Source organism: Pelobates fuscus, chromosome 6 (genome assembly GCF_036172605.1).
Source record: "Pelobates fuscus isolate aPelFus1 chromosome 6, aPelFus1.pri, whole genome shotgun sequence".
Taxonomy (NCBI): domain Eukaryota; kingdom Metazoa; phylum Chordata; class Amphibia; order Anura; family Pelobatidae; genus Pelobates; species Pelobates fuscus.
In genome coordinates, this window is record NC_086322.1 from 75163700 (window position 1) to 75182139 (window position 18440).

An 18440-nucleotide genomic window follows, 5' to 3' on the forward strand; every position below is an offset into this window, starting at 1 on the left:
TAATAGACAAAACCATTGCTTGCCTTGTGGCACCTCCATATCATTATTTATATGATGAATTACTACTGATGAATCAATAATATCACAGTCTTGTGATTAGTAAGAACATCATCGTGAGAATGTTTGTTGTATATATATTGAATAGTATTTTCTTCTCTTGTTATTTTTTGTGTGGAGTATAATTTGTAATAATAACTTAACTTTTTGTATGTTTCAGTCCTTTTTTAGTCTTTTTCATTTGCAGTGTTATTATAAAAACCAAGGTATAAAGTAAAACATTAACAAGTAAAATGTACTTTTTGAAAAAGCCAATGTTAATTAACAGTGTATATTAAGTGAGTTTGTTAACTAGCCTTAAGATTTTATATGCATGGATGTTATCCAGAAATCTGTAGAGAACCTTTTATATGTTTAATTAAAAATAGCTACCTTTATTCATCTGCCATTTATTAGAAATTTAAATCACCCATCTAGTATCTGGTAATTGCAAGTTAATGAAAAACATTGATTATTATGTAGACCTTGAATTTAGGACCTTAATAAATCACATACTGTAAAATAACATTCACCTAGTTTATGAAAAGTACCTTGTAATGTTAAACACAATCAATATCTAATAACTGGACTTAAACAGGATTATCAACTAAAGTCAAAATGTTCTGGTAACATCCAGAGTATTTGGACATCAAAATTCAAATATTAATCAAAAGATTTATTAATGTCTGGATTTTGACATTTAACATCTGAATTCTAATGCATGTTCACTGAATGTTATCCTACCAGGTTACCAAAATCTTGACCCAGATTCTGTATGTGGATTATTTACCATACAAATAAAAAAAACTTGGAAGTGTATTGGTTAAGTAATGTGGCAGATGGCTCCAGCAGCCACAGTAAAATGTAAATAAGGTTTCCTTTAACACTTATTCTGCAAATGCAACTGGGGGCTAAACATACTAGTCATTAGCTGTGGGATAGGGTTTTTGATATTATAAGTGGGGACCTGTCACTGTTAGTTTCTCCTGGCCCAAACCTATAGGTATCAAATGAGAGTGCAACAATAATAAAGAGGGACGCTTCCACTGGTCACAGGTGAGGTGGATGGGATTACATTAAACAGTCAGGGGGATCACATCCCAACCCACTGGTGATGGTAAGGGCCTATTAAATTGTACAGGAGGAACTTTAACTGGTCCCCTTCATTGGCATTGGGAGAATGCAAACAAATAATAGAAGAGGAGAGTTATAGGAATTTTATTTAGAATTGTCAAAGAGATTAGTCTAAAGAGTTGTAGAATTGCCACTTCCATGAGAGGCTGGTTTAGCATCACAGAAGTTTCATCTTACTGCAGCTCGAGGTGTCCAGTTTGGTCACCCCTAGCAGAAAAAGTGGAACATTAATGTCAATGTACCAGGGCTTGCTGATTGATGCTCTTGAATCTTCTACTTATGAAAATGCATACCTCTGAAACTAACATACATACAAACTTAAACTCTCCCTCTTTAAAATGAATCTCTTTAAAGATGCTTAAAGAACTCCAACAACCCAACACTCACATTCCTATTATATCTATAATTTTAACAATATAGTCTGCTACTTTCATGTATGCTGCTGATAAACCCACTATTATTCATAGCGATTTACAATTGCAGAAATCACAACCATATGACTTAATTTGATGTAGCATATCTAGTAGAATATAACTTAAAATAAATGAAAGTAAATGAAATGCTGAGTTAACAATATTAAATTATAAGTAAAGTAAAACAGGTGCATCGACCAAAACTTTCTACCAGATGGTGAAACCTCCCATGTGTCTGAAATCTAATTTGAGAAGATTAGATGAAAATTACGTTAATAAATAAGGCTCATCATAGAACCTTTACACAATAGAAAATACTGTTAAAAAAGGCTTGATTATCATTTCACCTACATGAACCAATGTGAAATTTAGCTGTCTATTTCAGTTCTTCAAATACATTGAGGAAATATCAGTTCATGTTTTGTGTATCCAGTCATAACAAGATTCTCAAAAGTATCCTTTTAATATCCTTTAAAGATGTTTTAACTAGAGCTTAAATGTATCCCTTATTCCCTAGGGAATTAATTAACCTAATGTATGTAATAACCTATTCAATATTATGCAATATTACTATTAATTTCATATTTTTCAAAATAGTTAAAATCTGGAAGATTTAGGAAATGGCTACCAATGATATTAAATAGTATAATACATACATTATGCATACATAATTCATTTTCTGAGGAATTAAGATAATTTCAGGAAGCCGCACATTTTATTTCTGAGAAATATTAGGACTTGTAATATAGAAAAACTTTGGATAAATGCCTCATCTAATGTGTCATCATTAAATTGATGTCTACCTGATCATGGCTACATATAAAGACAACTCCTTTTTTGGTTTTGGTGCCAGTACCTTTGATCTACTTCAACAGCTCTGCTTTATATACTAATTATTCATGGCTATAATATTTGATACAAACATTATTATTATCTTGTTAATTCAAGCAGGAATGCTTTACCCGTTATTGCTGAACAATTGCTAGTTACCTATTTTCTTGACATTTGCTGGATCAGTTGCAGCAACAAAGATCTGTGAAAATGTATGGACTTGAGTTTTTTTCAAGCATAGTTGACATGACTAATCAAAAGTATAGAGGGCTCTACTGTTAGATCTCTCCAAATTAGTACTTATACAATGTCCCTGTTGTAATTTATGTACAAAATAACACTCAGATAAAACTAACAAAAAGTAATTCATTATTAATCCCGAGCAGCTACAATGAAATCCTTGATATAGTGTCCCAAATTTGGCTTTATTGAGTTCCTTGCCTGGGAGAACATTGATAGTCTATTTATTTGAAAAAACCCACTGCTGAATCAAGATTGGAAATGACTAAATGTATGTCTTTGTGAGGTACCAAGTATCAAATAAATATCCAGGTGTGACAAGTTAGGTGTGACTCTGGGAGGTAGTAAGTGTGTATAAGTATATTTTAGGCATGTGCATGGGGAAAACTTTCGGTTCGGTTCGGGTGGGGGCCATAAATTGTAATAAGGGGGGAACTAGTGTCCTCCCCCTGGCCCCCACCCCTGAGCGGCGGGTGGGGTCCCTAATTGTAATAAGGGGGGAACTAGTGTCCTCCCCCTGGCCCCCACCACTCAGCGGCGGGTGGGGGCCCTAAATACTAATAAGGGGAGGGGAACCTAAGGTCCTCCCCCCTGGCCCCCTCCCCTGAGCGGTGGGTGGGGGCCCTAAAGAAAAATGTCCCCCCAGGTGACTAGGGGTCCCCAAACCCCTAGTCACCCCCTCCCCCAATAAAAATTATCCCCCTACCTACCCCCTCACCCTAAAAAGTAATGAGGGGGGGACCTTTAACTAAGTACCTGTAAAAAAATGAAACTTACCATTCGATGTTTTCTTTCTTCTAAAATCTTCTTTTTTCAGCCCAAAAAAGGCCAAATAAAAAAACATTATAAAAAATTATAAAAAAAAAAAAAATCCTTCTTCACCCATGGAGGGCTCCACACAGACTGAGCTCTGCAGGGCGGGGAAGGCTTATAGAGCCTTGCCCCGCTCTGCAATTAGGCTCAGAGCACTCTGATTGGTGGGTTTAAGCCATCCAATAAGAGTGCTCTGACAGGTAAATGAAGAGACTGACAGGTAAGTCTCTACATTTACCTGTCACAGCACTCTGATTGGTTGGTTTGAAATCCACCAATCAGAGTGCTCTGTGTCATTTTACAAAGTGTGTGAAAGTTCTTTGGAATTTTCCCACGCTGTGTAATTTGACTCATAACTCTCTGATTGGTGGATTAAGTAACCAATCAGAGAGTTTTGAGTCAAATTACACAGCATGGGAAAATTCCAAAGAACTTTCCCACGCTGTGTAAAATGACACAGAGCACTCTGATTGGTGGATTTCAAACCAACCAATCAGAGTGCTGTGACAGGTAAATGTAGAGACTTACCTGACAATCTCTTCATTTACCTGTCAGAGCACTCTGATTGGATGGCTTAAACCCACCAATCAGAGTGCTCTGAGCCTAATTGCAGGGCGAGGCAAGGCTTTATAAGCCCTCCCCGCCCTGCAGAGCTCAGTCTGCGCGGAGCCCTCCATGGGTGAAGAAGGATTATTTTTTTTGCGCTCGTTTTTTTTTATAATTGCGTCGTTTATTATGTTTTTTTTATTTGCCCTTTTATTGGGGCTGAAAAAGGAGATTTTAGAAGAAAGAAAATCAAATGGTGTTTTTTTTTTTACAGGTACATAGTTAAAGGTCCCCCCCTCATTATTTTTTGGGTGAGGGGGGTAGGTAGGAGGATAATTTTTATTGGGGGGAGAGGTGACTAGGGGTTTGGGGACCCCTAATCTAGTCACCTGTGGGGGGGCATTGTTTTTAGGGCCCCCACCCACCGCTCAGGGGTGGTGGCCAAGGGGAGGACCTTAGGTACCCCCCCTTTTTAGTATTTAGGGCCCTCACCAGCCGCTGAGGGGTGGGGGCCAGGGGGGGACACTAGGTCCCCCCCTTATTCCAATTTAGGGCCGCCACCCGCCGCTCATGGGTGGGGGCTGGGGGGAGGACATTAGGTCCCCCCATTATTAGTAATTTGGGCCCCCACCCACCGCTCAGGGGTGGGGGCAAAGGGGAGGACAATAGGTCCCCCCCCATTATTTTACATTAGGGCCCCCACCCGCCGCTTAGGGGTGGGGGCCGGGGGGGCAATAGGTCCCCCCTTTAATTTGACTTTTTTACTTTTTAGAGTGAGCAGCCACAGGCGGCTCACTGTTTAATAGACGTGCCCCTACTCGCGGTATAGCGAGTAGGGGCATAATTTACTAATACTAAGTAATCTTTACTTAGTATTAGTAAATTTGGCTGAAAGACCAATTTAGGTCTTTCAGCCTTTTAGTAGATAGCTCCCTAATACCGTGGGAATTAGGGAGTTATCTACTTATTCATTCCTGTCATTACACTGACTGGCCAAGTAACTTACATTTTATATGAATGTATGTTACTTGACTGTTGTAAATGTTGCAAATGCTTACAGCTGAATCCTGGCTATGTTGGTATATTTTTTATTTAAAATTGTTTAAAATGTAACATTCTTCTTCTTTCACTGGGTAAGTATATTAGTACTTAGGCAATACTGCGCTTCGGAACTTTGGCACTTCGGCACTTTGACACTTCGGAACTTTGGCAACTTCGGGACTTCTGCACTTCAGATATTCGGTAATTTCGGAACTTCGGGACCTTGGCAATTTGGCACTTTGGCAATTTGGCACTTCGGCAATTCGGACATTCGGAAGTACCCGAATGTCCGAATTGTCCGAAATTCGTCCGAATTCATATTCGGACCGAAACGAATTGCACATGTCTAGTATATTTAGCTTTTTGCTATTCTTCACAGAGACCACCTCTTGGTCAATATAATTGTCTGCTGTGTGGTATCTCAACCACAGTCAACTTACATATGAACTCAATCTTAAAACACTCTGATTGCAATCTAACTCCTATACCTTGGTTAACCCACTATTCAATGAGGGACGAATACACAGTGCATTACTTGTCTAACAATCCATATAATGGGTGAGAAATAAAGCTGCCTTAGCAACAGGTACATCATAAATATAGCCCTCCTATTAGGGGTAAATAAGTCCTGCAGCACCCTAGCTATATGCAGCCCTATATATTCTGTCATAGCACTGTGTACCTAGAAAACCTGTAGATCTGATTATGGTGACCTACTATACATATGTTTTTTTAAATACATTAAAGAGCAGGTGAGGGTAAAACTCAGCAGAAGGTAGGTGAAGGGCTTGTCCCATTTAGCAGATATACTGCACTAATGCCACTTTTCTCTCCTTTACAGATTTGTGATTTTCAAGAAAACTATCCCCACATTTGAATTTATTGGCAGTACAAGACACTATGCAGGTATGTTGTTTAACTATTGGGTGCATTAAATCACTGACTGCAATAATTGCACTTTCATTCGTTGGATTATTTATTGGAGTTTTTTGTCTTAACTATTTAGGAGAGCTGTATTTGAAATATAATCATTTCATTTTCTATTTATATTGGAACCTCGTGATGTAGCACCACAGAGAATAAGTGTTTACTTTATAATTCGTTATTATCTTATATTTTACCCCACTTATGTAGTTAACTGGGAGCAACAAAATGGTGATAAAACCCCAGCTTCAAATAAACCATAGTGTTCAAATAAACCAACTTGTGCTCAGTGCATAGAAAAATATAAGCAAAATACCTAATGTGCTTAAATGTCTGCCTGCCCAATTAATGTCTGCCAATAAGATACAGACCACTAGTCTTAATCATCCAATCTAATTGCCTGCATCTAAGTATATCCATCACCAATTTGATTACCTAATAAACAGGGAGGTTCTATCTGTGGTCACTTGCTTGAGTGGGTACAGATAATGTTTACAATATACTCCCACTTGCTTACAAAATAATGTAGGTAAGCAAGCCTTGGTACAGTTGAAGATTGCCATTTGAAGGGGGTTCTCATTTCATTTTATTATGGGGAAAAATTTAGACCAAGCTGATTCTTACCCTAATTGCAGACTAGGATGGAATAGACCATAGACATTATCTTCATTAAGAATAGCTAGTGTTTGTTCAATGATCAGACAATGCCCCATCCAAGACTTAATTTGAGTCTGCTATTGCCCTGATATTAAGAAAGGTAGGTAACAAGATACCTGATCATTTTGAACTAACAGTAGTCTCTCCACTAGTAGTCCATTGGCTAAAATATATCATTAGATGTTTTGGTGTAAGCAGTGCCATTGTAGACATTCACATGCATTGACAGTTATGTGCATGTCCTTCTTCTATCTTACCATGTATTGGCTCAAATCTATGGCAAAAAAACAGTCAGGCTATGATATTACATATTCAAAAATTTAAATTATACAAAGAAGCAAATCACATATTGCATTCAATTAATAAATGGTGTGTAGAAGCACGTGTTACACCCTATTAATCATTCACAAATGGTGTTTATGAGAATCCATCATTACAAAAGGAGAGAGTCTCTTAAGGTGATGGAACCAGAAGCACTGTCTCCTTCTCAATTTTTTGACTAAGGCACTCTTCTATTGATCAAGGTTTACCCATTCAATTCTGGCAAACCTCAGATCAACTAGAGATCTAGTTGACCCGACCATTTTCCTCTTCTACTGGGTTATTTTATTATTCCTTTAATTCTAAGTAAAGTAAAAGGGTAACATGTCTCCCCATTTATAATATACTATAGAGCAGGGGTTCACAATAATCTTTTCCCGTGGAACCCTTTGACATAGTTTTACGCCATTGCGTAAACCTTTCAATTAGCAAATTGTGCTTTTATTTTTTTACTATATATACACACTCATTTCTACAGATATTAAATAGATGGTGTTTGATTGCTCGGATGTCTGTACATGTACTATTACATACATACTTACACATTGACAAACAGAAACACTCTGACACATACACAGTCATGTACACACAAACACAGACACACTGATGCAGATACACACACCGTGACACACAGATACACACACTTTGACACACAGTGTGTATCTGTGTGTGTATGTATCTGTGTGTCAAGGTGTGTGCATCTGTGTGCAAGTGTATGTATCTGTGTGTATGTGCCAGTGTGTATCTGTTTATATGTGTTGGTGTGTGTATCTGTGAATCAGTGTGAATCTGTGTGTGTATGTATCTGACACACAAATACACACACTGGCAAATAGTGGCACACAGAGACACACACTGACAGAAGCACTGACATACACATACTGGCAGATACACACACCTTGGTACACAGATACACACACTCACACTGACAACTACACTGACACACAGATACACACTAGCACGCACAGGCACAGATACACACACTGACACACACATGGACACACACACCTTGATTTACAGATACACACACATTGGGCGAAACACACACTGACACAGGTACACACACACACAAACACACATATTCAAACACATTGGCAGTTACACACACTGTTACAGGTACACACACACACACATAGACACAAACACACACACATATGTTTACATTTGCTTTTTTCTGCAGGAGGATCTTTAGTGCTGCTAGCTGAGGTTGGTGTGCTGCTCAGTCTCCGCTGCTCCCTCTCTCCCTCCAGGCGGCGTGCTCGGTCTGGGAGGAAGTACTGTCACTTCCTCCCAGCATCTAATACTACAGGGGTTTGGTTTTGGGCTTAGATGACAGCAGCACCTGACCAGGGCCCTGTTTAGTGATACCCATTTGGTGGCCCTGCTTGAGCCACCTGACAGGCAAATCACTGCAGAACCCCAATTTTATCCTTGTGGAATCCTAGGGTTCCACGGGACACCAATTGGGAAACTCTGCTATAAAGCTACTAGATACTGTAATTGTCAAATGCTCTGTCACATAGATATGTACTAGAACAGTCCAGCATCCACTCCAGCGTTGAGTGGGTCTTAAAATGAAATATGCTTTTCCTAATTAAAAGACTTTTTTTGTTATTACATTATTTGCTGAAACTGCCTGTTCAAACCGAACAAAAGTTCAACATGGGAACTTTACTGACCAGTTGAATCTAGGTGGTTATTGTAAAATGCCAATCCATGTACACAGCAAAAAAATATATTCCATCAACCCACTTTGTGTGAAAATAAAAACAAATTCAGGGCAACTGATATTCAGCCATATAGAGGTTTGGCTCATCCAAATTTCATTAGTGAAAAAAGAATTAAGAAAATATATTAGAAGAACCAAACGGGAATGGAAAAGTGCCAATCAGAGCACTGCAACAAATATACATAATATAAAGATTAGGTACATTTTCCTCTTACGTAGTTTACAGAACAAGTAATATAATGAACCATTAGAGGGGGAAAGAGGAACAGTAAAAAAAAAAAAAATATATATATTTGTATATTTTTTTTTCAGGAATTGAACTGGAGGATTAGAGAAAGGCAGATATGGTTCCTATATTCAAAAAGGGTTGAAAATATTTGCCTTGAATTTATAGACCTGTAAGCTTAACTTCTTTGGCTGGGATTGTATTTGAATTGTTATTAATGGATAATTTTCAGGAATTCATTGGGAACAACATTGTTAATAGCAATAATCAACAGAGTTTTATGAAATATAAGTTATGTCACACTAACCTAATTGCATTCTACAAAGAAGTAAGTAAAAGTATAGATCAGGGTGTTGTAGTGAATGTGATCTACTTGTATTTTGTAAAGGTGTTTGGTAGAATTCCACACAATAGGTCAGTGTTCAAACTAAAAGAAATTGATATAGATGAAAAATCTTGTTCTTGGGTAGAACACTGGCTTAAAGATAAAATACATAGAGCTGTCATTGATGGTAAAATTTCAAGCTGGACAAAAGTAGTGTCCCTCGGGGTTCTTTTCTAGGTCTGCTTCTTTATCATTTATATATTTATAAATGATCTTGAAATAGGCATTACAAGTTTTGTTTCGATGTTTGAAGATCATACAAAACTCTGTAAAATAATAGAATGTGAGCTGGATATTACTTTGCTGCAGAGGGATTAAGGTAGATTAGGGGATTACATTTAATGTAAAAAAATGCAAAGTTATGCACTTTGAGGTTATGAATGCACAAGCAATGTACACCCTAAATGGTAGTGAATTAGGGATAAATACACACAAGAAGGATTTAAAAATGTTTATTGTCATCAAACTAGGCAACAATTTGCAATGCCACAGTTGCTAAAGCCTGTAAAATATTTTCATAAAAAGGGGCATTGATTCTCTGGATGAAAATATAATTTGGCCTCTTTATAAATCACTGGTAAGACCACATCATAAATATGATTTGCAATTGTGGGAACATGTTTTAAAGAAGGATATTATGGCACTAGAAAGTGCAGAGGAGGGCTACAAAATTAATAAAAATAATAGAACATTTTACAAAGAAAGGTTAACACATGTAAATCTGTTTAGTTAAAAAAAAATAGCTCTTCAGAGAGGATATGATAGCAATATGCAAATATATTCAGGGCCAATGCAAACCACTGCATAGGACATAAGGTCACACATTTAGATGGAAAGAAAGGAGATTTAGTTAAGAGCAAAGAAAGTATTCTTTAAAGTTAGAAAAATAATAATGTGCAATGCTCTGCATTAAAGAGGTGGGTTTTTTTAGAGTCTGTACAGATGTTTAAACAGCAACTGGATGAATATTTGCAAAAACATAATATTCAGGGATATAATTTTTAATTTGGAGGGTAATAGCTTCTTGATCCAAGGAGAGATCTGCCTGCTATTCTTGGGTCAAGAAGGAATTTTTACTAATTTGTTGCAAAATTGGAAAGACCTTCAAACTGTTTTTTGTTGGCTTCTTTTGGACCAACAGCAAAAACAGATGTTAGAAAGGCTGAACGTGATAGATGCATGTCTCTTTTCAGCCTATGTAACTGTGTAAATTACAGTTCACAACTAAATTAATTCCATGACAAATATTTGCCTATTGCTCAGTGTACACAATATTCTTACCTGTCCATAATAATATTTTTTTTTTTACAGATTATTGACTGCTTAAAAGAACATTTTAGAATTCTCAACGTTATTATAATGGTTGTGTAGGTTAAAATGCTTTGATTTCAAAAGAAAACGTAATTTTACAGTAATTAATAATGTCTGTTCATTTGACAAATAGTCAATTATCATACACAAAAAAATCTTTGATATTGCATAGAGCAACACTCGGGAGTTAATTTTGTTATAAACATGCTTCTTGATATGAACAACTGGCTTTATTGCATCTACAAGGTATCCCTAATTAATTTCACACTCATCTATTTTACATTTGGATTGTTTATTTATTAAGCTTGTCAAATGAATACAATTACACTAGAGCTTCAAAGATGCTATGACTATTTTACAAGTCCTTGTTGTGTTAATATAGATCAATAAACATCTCATAAAATTTCTGATGTCTAGAGATCTGTATTGCCTTCAATCATTTTTATTTTTCATTTTTCTTCACAAGATCTAATTACCTCACAATGCCCTTGACATTTAATATTACACACACCTACATTTTCCACTACAGTAAAATGAACTTTTGTAATTTTGTGAGAGCTAAACATAGAAATCAACCATGTATCAGTAGTCTGGAACAGAAGGATAACTTAGATGTTATTAAATTACTTTTGTGAACATTTAATGTCAATCAGGGCTTAACTAAATTTCTTGTCAGTCTAGACTACACAGCATGCATTTTACTGTAAATGTGAAAGTGACATGCTATGCGTTGTTAATTACTTCAAGTTCTTAAACTCTCGTTCTCAATTACCTTATTGCATAAATTAAGTATCTTAAGGTTTCCCAGGAATAATCCAAAGAAAGTGCAAAATAATAAACTAACCTGTATTAAACTATAAAATATTAAACTAACCTGTATGATGACAAGAGTACAATTGATTACAATAAAGAACATGTATAAAACCAAAGATTAGCTATATATCAGATACTTACATATGTATGCTTGTGTATGAAAAATAGTGTACTCTCCTGTGATGACTGGCCTATTTGTCCTATTTTCTTTTTTCCATTTGAGTACTTGCAGTACCATTTTGCTACTATCGCTAGTGATGGAATGCACTCAGCAGGCAAAAAAGTACAATTTCCCATCATTTTTTCACCATTTTGAATTGTTCAATGGTGCATGAGGGAAGGTATACTGGACTTTGTCTTGCACTGGGTTCGTGCCTGGTGCCAGCTTGTTTAACTCTATTGTATGGCCATGAATGGGGGAATGGAATGGAAGAGGCATGCCGCCATCACACGCAAGGACTGGGACTATGTGCTTTGGGGCTAAAGACCTTGACCCTCGGGGCTGTGGTTACAAGATACTTTATTTAGGAGGGTCGGCCATAAGCAGCGTTATCCTGGTTCATGTTTTAGGCTTGGTCATGCCTGACACCATATTGCAGGACTCAATACAATAAACAGGAATAAGTGCTCACACACTGATTCAAGCCGCCAATCCACCAACAAGGTGTTCCCCCAACCTTGTGGAAAAACAAATCAAAACAAATAAAACAATAAAGTGAACAGCGCTAATTGTATAAATGACATACGTAGACAAAATGGAACGATGTCCAGAAATGTATATCTTAAAAAATAGTTCTATATTATAAGTACTTTACTATAGAAAAACACAATATTTAAAATTAAGTAATAAATAAGAATAAAACAAAAAAAAGTCCTATATTATAGTCCTCACTCCTCCGAGTTAAGGTGGGTTTGAGGGCTACCTTGATACCAGCATGACCCAGGATGGGAGAGTGCCAATACATATGTTGCTAGTTATTGTGCCTCCATGCTGGCTACAACTCTATAGCAAATAAAAAATATGTACCATAGATGTTATTAGGAGTAAATAGCAACTTACAGAGAATTTAGTAGCATTATTATGACAAGGCATCAATAAAGGGCAAGGACTTCATATATGAATAGCAGCTGTGAGTTATAGGTTTGTCTGATGTTGGGACACAGTTTATAGTTGGGGTTTTCATTTTGTGTGTTTTAGAGATATATACTGGGAGGAACTGGCTGGTATATTGGGGGGAATGACTGAAATTCTATGTGTTTCTAAACTCTGGGTTTATAATTTTTCTAAAGGTTATTATTCATAGCAAAGAGAATAATTTCAGCTTTTTCACATGAAACGGCTATATAATATATTGTCAAATTAAAGTATCAAAATATCATGCAGTGTTAGCTTTGTTGGAGGGATAAAAGCATCACATGAGGGGGGGGCGAGGCCTGACAGCCAAGATGGTCGGAGGCGTTTCCTCACAGCTCATGCTCACCCAAGCTAAATTTATGCAGGTATTGCCCACAACTAACCAGAACGAAGCCTTTAACAAGCATAGAAGCTGAACCAAGTGGGACTTTGAACATACCAGGGTTTCACCATCCGGCCATGCAAACACTATGCCCGACTATGCGGCCTACAAAGCAAGGCAGCCCGGATGCCAGGGGAGGCGGCCGATCCCCTGTCACGGGGCCCGAAATTCATATATACTCACATGATTCCCCCATATCCCCCCCTTTGGGCCAGTGGGGGTTATCCCAGTTCCCACTGGCTTGTTGCCGTCTTTCATGTGGACCCCAGGGCGTGGTTGTTCCCTGCATGAAAAGCGCGGCAGAGTGTGGCAAGATGGCGGATGTCCCTCTCTCTCAAAGGCCTACTTATGTGCAATCCCAGGGAGTTTGGTGTTACCGGGTGGAGCGGTTAACAAAGGCACTGGAGGAAATACTCACGCGCTTCTGGGACGCCCTGGAGAAATGTTCTGCGCTACTTACCTCACAGGACGGGAACCGTATGAGCTGTGATTGGGAGGTGAGCGGGATCCCCTTTAGCACAACACCTGTAACGCCAACTACATCTGGGCTGAAGGCCATTAAAGGGATGTCCTTCCAAGCACCATCCATGCAGACAGACGACTAACCGCTATAAGCGGTTACAATCCACCAAAGTCTCCTGTCACCCCAAATGTGGGAAGGACTTCGACCGCCATAGGTACCAAGTCTGTGGCTACAATGCAGGCCCAGAGCAGGAAGGTATCCTTGCTTCATTCCCTTCGCAACTGCACCCTTACCGGTCCGGATACCTGATCAATGCCCATTCCCAAGCTGGGCATCGGCTGAAAGGGGTTCTCATCTACTTGGACAGCCTTTTGTTCCCATTCAGTACTTTCTCTACTTATGATGGATGCAATCCAGCTCTTACCTAGACCTCCTAAGCCTGCATTTTATGCCCCTGTGCTCTAAGATTTTCTTTTAATTCTCTATTATATTAATGGGCTATTATCTGTGTTTAATGTATTTAGCAATGCTATTCCCTAGAACGCAAACCATAGGGGCCGACAATTATTATTCTCGTATCTCAGAGGCTTTCCCCTCTTGCATTCTTTTCACACCAGTTTTGGGTTTTACATCACCTGCTCTCACAACCCACATAGGGTTACCAGTTCCCAAGCATTATTCACATCTATAAGTTCATATAGTTCATCTATCAGTTCATATAGCCTGATTCCACTATTTTATTATCACCATGTCTAGATAGCCTGCATAAACACATTAGTATGACTTCAGTTCAGCAAGTCAGTATAGCATTGGTTCTAAGCGCTAATCACTCATCTTTCCTGGCATTTTCTATCGATAGTATACAGTTACAGCTAGCCATAAATAGGCATGTTTGTTTAAATTGTATAAGTGACAATACACGTCTTTAAATAGAGAGTTCATCATTCCCTAAAATTCATACTGGACTGAGATGTACTACAGAAAAAAAGGAAAAAGTGCTGGTTCTCCAGGTACACACAGCGATATGTCTTATGAGCATATGCGTAAGCAGAATTTTCTTCCATAGTGTCATACATGCACATGCAGATTAAGTTAATTTGAATAGTATGCTTTAATTGAGTCATGAAAACCAAGCATACAATGTAAATTAAACAATAAATAAGAATTTTAGAAAAACATTACAAATTCCATAGTAAACTTTTAATTAGTTATGGAGTTGTGCATATATTTAAAATGTGACCATTCCACTTTAAGTAGTGTGGGTATGTTTACTAAAAAAAAAGTATCACATGTGTGATACCCTAGATCCTATTGTGTTATATAACATGGGTAACTGTATTTTCCAGATGCGTCCTTGGACATTTTAAGCAGTGCTACAAAATCGGCACAGTTTAATAACTTAGTGCACTTGGTGTGTACTGTATTTCAATCAGAGTAATTAATGCACTCAACTTTGATAAAACACTCAATGTTTCAGATCAGACCAGTACTGTACCTAAAGCTTCAGATCTCTTGCCTGCAGCCTTTGCAAGCCTTCCTCTTCTAACCCCGCCTGGATGTTTTATGGCTAGCCAATCTTAAACTTCCCAATGCAGCTCAGCTCATTGAGAAGTCTTTGCAAGGCTGGTGCCCTGGGCAATTGCTGCCTCTTGAGTTTAACTTCACTGAGCTAACCAAATCAGGAACAGTTGTCTGACAGCCATGGGATGTAACAAGATTAATTTATAAAAGTTTAAATTTGTAATGAAACCTAAACTTTTTGTAAAATGGAAAAAGATAAAACATTTTTCACACATAAAACACTTAAAGAAGTACTTTGGTTTTTAAAGTGTTCCTTTAAATAAAAGAAGTAAGTTCAGCAATGTTATTTTTTAAACTCAGACATAATGCAGTATTAATCTCTCCATCTTGTTTTCTACCTCTCTCTTTCTCTCTCTCACTTTCGCTTTGTAATTTCAAGAACCTTGATCGTACACCTGTTTTCTTATGAATTAATTCTATTCTAATTCTATACACTGAGTATAAAAATATATACTTTTATGTAGATACACTAATACATAAATTACCATATTAAAGTAAAATATATTTTTATTGTCTTCAAGAGTACATTATTAAGGTGTACACTTCAATGTAGCTTCAATCACAAATGTAGGTAACAGCAGAAGAGCTAATTATCACTTTAATAATTATAGCATAGAAATAGATATTCTATAAATATTCACTTCTTGCGAAAAGTGCTCTGCTCAACACATGTATGGACAAAAGTGTATGTTATACTCCCACTCACAAGTTATTCCAGCTTTTGAGAAGGTCACACATAAATGGAATAGGAAATGTAACTTGATTATTATGGAAAAACCCATTCAGATTATCTGAGTCAGCAGTATGTTTTCATCCTCATTTTACAAACCAGCCTGACTGTTCCTTCTTTGAAACACTTCAATTATCAATTTTGCTTTTATATGAGCTATTAATCATAGAGCTTACCTACTGTATTGAATTCCTTGGAAGTCCATTAATTTAAATAATTTAAAGACAATTATATCTCCATAATTTAATCTACTCTCAGGTCAAATGGTATAGAAATTAAACCAAACCATATCATATAAATATAGGTCACTTGCAATTTATTTGAGCATTTTATTTCAGCATTTGCATGCATGTAGATAGAACTGGTAGTGGTTTGTGAAATGTGTTAATTAAACAGTGGAAGTGTTAACACATTTACTTAAAGGGACACTGTAGTCACCAGAACAACTACAGTTTATTGAATTTGTTCTGGTGAGTATTATCATTACCTTCAGGCTTTTTGCTGTAAACACTGTCTTTTCAGAGAAAATGCAGTGTTTACATTACAGCCTAGTGATAACTTCACTGGCCACTCCTCAGATGGCTTCTTGAGCTGCTTCCTTTCTCAGACTTGCCTAGTGTGCATCACAACATATCAGTATCTCCTCCCTCTGCATGCAGACACTGAACTTTCCTCATAGAGATTCATTGATTCAATTCATCACTATGAGGAGATGCTGATTGGCCAGAGCTGTGTTTGACTTATGCTGGCTCTGCCCCTGATCTGCCTCCTTCATAGTCTCAGTGAATCCTATGGAAGCATTGTGATTGGCTCAGAGCAACACTTCTGATTATGTCAGCAGACAGCTTGCTATTCTGAGGCAGACAAGGGCAGAGCCAGCTGCTAAAGGCTTGAATACAAGTAAGATTTAACCACATATATAGAGGGAGGCAAGAGAGGGCCGGGGGGTGGGGAGGGTAGATGGTGGTTTTAACACGATAGGGTCAGAAACATATGTTTGTGTTCCTGACCCTATAGTGCTCCTTTAAGGAACACTGCACTCACTATTACAACTTCATATCAATTACGTTTTTACAGTGCTTTCAGTAGTCCCCTTGTTTCCCCATGTCCTAGCTCTAAGCTACACCACTCGGTATAGGAGAACTGGGTCTGTTCATCTTGGCTCTCATATTCAGGCATGCCCTGACATCACACGTACAGTACCAGCACTGTAAGTCAAAGAGACTCTTTGTATTCAATTGTAGATTGCTGCAAGAGCTGCATATGCACCTTTGGTCACCAATGCTCTATTAAGAGCATTGGATTACACTTTTATCCTGGAAACATGCCTCCTGGATGATGTCACACTAGGAGGAACACAGGTCATCACCAACAGAGACTCGGCACCAGAGTAAAGGTAAAATTTATTTAGATTTTTATAATACTCAGTAGGGCACCTTAAACTAACTAGGGACATTAAGACTACACTGTTATCAGTACAGATTTGTATTCCGAATGCTATACTCTTCCTTTTGGCATTTCCTACTTTTGCACCTGGCTCAAAGTGCAAGAGTAACTTTCCAAGATTTGTTATTGCATGTTTACTTATCTATTATTTAACAAATATATATTTGTGAGATGTGAAAATGTTATTTGAATCTAGCAATCTACACATCTTCCTCCTAAAACTGATTGTCTCCACATCAGCTCCCTGGGAGCTAAGATGGAGCTATGAAAGCTAAGATGGAACTAAGATGGAGGCTCTAAATTTTATTATAAGCTCTATCCTTTACACTTGACAGTCAGCATAGCTAATGAATACAGAGAAAATATAAGACATAAAACCATGAAATTAAATTGTTCTTATTTGAAATGTATGCGTTTAAGTTAAACCTTTTAAACCTATTCCTTTATGCTGTTGATGCAACAGAAGGCAAGATCCGCCAATTGTAGTGATTTTCAATTATGTCACAAAAAGGAAATAAATTCTTATTGAAACCATAATTGCAATCAGATATCTCCTTCGATCAGCAACATGTTCACATACATATTAATTATATTCTGCTAGTTTCCTGTAGCTTTTGCTGTTAAAGGGACACTCTACCGCCCAAATACAACTAAATAAAAATAACTGGTCTGGGCAATTGCAGCCTCTTAAGTTTAGCTCAGTAACCAGGAAGTAACAGTACCGGTTGTCTGTTTGAAAGCCAGGGGATATAACCAGATTAATTTCAATTTCAATTTTCACCTTTTGCAAAATGAACTAGGACACATTCTTCACATTTAAAGCTTTTCAGAAAGCTAAAGTGTATTAGGGGGTCTGGAGTGTCCGACATGTGTGACATGTCATGATTCCCTTTTATTCCAGAAGTTTGGTCCTTAAGGGGTTAAGACTGGGGCTCTATATTCTAAATTAATTACTTTTGGTGGAATTAGCCTAAACTAGTATTAACAGTCAGAATTGGTGTTGGTTATTGCCAGGTACCTGGGTCCAGTTAACATTGATCACATTGAATCGGTTTATTGGATCATTGTTAACCAAGGTTTTGGTGTTTTCAAAGGTATCATTCGGAAAATATATAGCCATTTTGGCATAACATAAGCTTTAATGACATTTACTCTTCCTAGCCATGATATTTCTGAGTTCTTGATAATATTAAGTTGTTTATTCATTTGTTTCATTAGAGACAGTACATTATTCTCCTAGGATTTCTTGTTAATTTTATACCCAAATATTGGATCTCGTTTTT